Raw genomic sequence first — 2500 nt, forward strand, 5'->3', positions numbered from 1 at the left:
CAGCCTTTTCCTCCGGGTTGACCTGGTGTCCCGGGGGGACTTAGACATTTTTTTCAGCCTTTTCCTCCGGGTTGACCTGGTGTCCCGGGGGGACTTAGACATTTTTTTCAGCCTTTTCCTCCGGGCTGACCTGGTGGCCGAGCGTCTCGCCGTCCGCGGCCGGAGCTAGAGATGCCCCCCCCCCCAGGCCAGCCTGCGAAGCCGCGGCCAGGATCGGGCCCCTGGAAGTCTGACTAAAAATTTTCACCGACCCCAAAAACGGTTAGGGGGGGCCTCATAAAGCCTCCGGAGCGAAAAAAAAAAAAACGGAAAAAAGGATCGGGCCCACCCGAGGCAGGGGAGTCAGTAAGGGAAAGGGGACGAGGCGGCCCGGAGCCGGGTGCCCGGAGCCGGGTGCCGGCGGCCAGGATCGGGCCCCTGGAAGTCTGAAAAATTTTTTTCACCGACCCCCAAAGTGGTATTGGGGGGGGCTCATAAAGCCTCCGGAGCGAAAAAAAAAAAAAACGGAAAAAAGGATCGGGCCCACCCGAGGCAGGGGAGTCAGTAAGGGAAAGGGGACGAGGCGGCCCGGAGCCGGGTGCCCGGAGCCGGGTGCCCGCGGCCAGGATCGGGCCCCTGGAAGTCTGAAAAAAATTTTTTCACCGACCCCCAAAGTGGTGTTGGGGGGGGCTCACGAAGCCTCCGGAGCGGAAAAAAAAAAACGGAAAAAAGGATCGGGCCCACCCGAGGCAGCGGAGTCAGTAAGGGAAAGGGGACGAGGCGGCCCGGAGCCGGGTGCCCGGAGCCGGGTGCCCGCGGCCAGGATCGGGCCCCTGGAAGTCTGAAAAAAAAATTTTCACCGACCCCCAAAGGGGTGTTGGGGGGGGGCTCATGAAGCCTCCGGAGCGAAAAAAAAAAACGGAAAAAAGGATCGGGCCCACCCGAGGCAGGGGAGTCAGTAAGGGAAAGGGGACGAGGCGGACCGGAGCCGAGTGCCTACGGCCATACCGGACGGAAGGCCCCCGATCCCGTCCGATCTCGGAAGGTAAACCGTCCCGGGCCTGGCTAGTACTTGGATGGGTGACCGCCTGGGAATCCCAGGTGCCGTAGGCAGCTTTTCCCGCTGCGAGCCAGCTCTCTCCTTTTCTGGGGAACAAGGGCAGGGTCGCCCTGCCAGGGGCCCTGGGGCTGAAGTCCCTGCCGGCCACCAGGTCAACCCGGAGCCTGCCCCTCTGCGGCCAGCAGGTCAACCCCATACCGGCAGGGGGTTGACCTGGTGGCCGGGAAGCAGAGCGGCCAGCAGGTCAACCCCATACATTCAGCGGGTTGACCTGGTGGACGGGAAGGAAAGCGGCCAGCAGGTCAACCCCATACTTTCAGCGGGTTGACCTGGTGGCCGGGAAGGAAAGCGGCCAGCAGGTCAACCCCATACATTCAGCGGGTTGACCTGGTGGCCGGGAAGGAAAGCGGCCAGCAGGTCAACCCCATACATTCAGCGGGTTGACCTGGTGGCCGGGAAGGAAAGCGGCCAGCAGGTCAACCCCATACATTCAGCGGGTTGACCTGGTGGCCGGGAAGGAAAGCGGCCAGCAGGTCAACCCCATACATTCAGCGGGTTGACCTGGTGGCCGGGAAGGAAAGCGGCCAGCAGGTCAACCCCATACATTCAGCGGGTTGACCTGGTGGCCCGAAAGCAAACCGGCCACCAGGTCAACCCGGAGCCTGCCCCCGCGGGCAGGGGCCAAGCGGACCCCCCTCCGCCCGGGCTTGCCCTGCTCCGAGCCGGGGCTTAATCCCCGTCCGGCCACCAGGTCAACCCGGAGCCTGCCCCTCTGCGGCCAGCAGGTCAACCCCATGCCGGCAGCGGGTTGACCTGGTGGCCGGGAAGGAAAGCGGCCACCAGGTCAACCCCATACTTTCAGCGGGTTGACCTGGTGGCCGGGAAGGAAAGCGGCCACCAGGTCAACCCCATACTTTCAGCGGGTTGACCTGGTGGCCGGGAAGGAAAGCGGCCAGCAGGTCAACCCCATACATTCAGCGGGTTGACCTGGTGGCCGGGAAGGAAAGCGGCCAGCAGGTCAACCCCATACATTCAGCGGGTTGACCTGGTGGCCGGGAAGGAAAGCGGCCAGCAGGTCAACCCCATACATTCAGCGGGTTGACCTGGTGGCCGGGAAGGAAAGCGGCCAGCAGGTCAACCCCATACATTCAGCGGGTTGACCTGGTGGCCGGGAAGGAAAGCGGCCAGCAGGTCAACCCCATACATTCAGCGGGTTGACCTGGTGGCCGGGAAGGAAAGCGGCCAGCAGGTCAACCCCATACATTCAGCGGGTTGACCTGGTGGCCGGGAAGGAAAGCGGCCAGCAGGTCAACCCCATACATTCAGCGGGTTGACCTGGTGGCCGGGAAGAAAAGCGGCCAGCAGGTCAACCCCATACATTCAGCGGGTTGACCTGGTGGCCGGGAAGGAAAGCGGCCAGCAGGTCAACCCCATACATTCAGCGGGTTGACCTGGTGGCCG

The 2500-nt window shown here is 63.4% G+C and overlaps 1 non-coding gene across 1 annotated transcript; it reads left to right on the forward strand.

The window, feature by feature from the left end:
* Positions 1–973: 973 nt before the first annotated feature.
* On the forward strand, positions 974–1092 carry LOC141979759 (5S ribosomal RNA). Its single transcript, XR_012637152.1, has one exon. It is a non-coding gene; the product is annotated as a 5S ribosomal RNA (ribosomal RNA).
* Positions 1093–2500: the final 1408 nt, after the last annotated feature.

Source organism: Natator depressus, chromosome 28, assembly GCF_965152275.1.
Source record: "Natator depressus isolate rNatDep1 chromosome 28, rNatDep2.hap1, whole genome shotgun sequence".
Taxonomy (NCBI): domain Eukaryota; kingdom Metazoa; phylum Chordata; order Testudines; family Cheloniidae; genus Natator; species Natator depressus.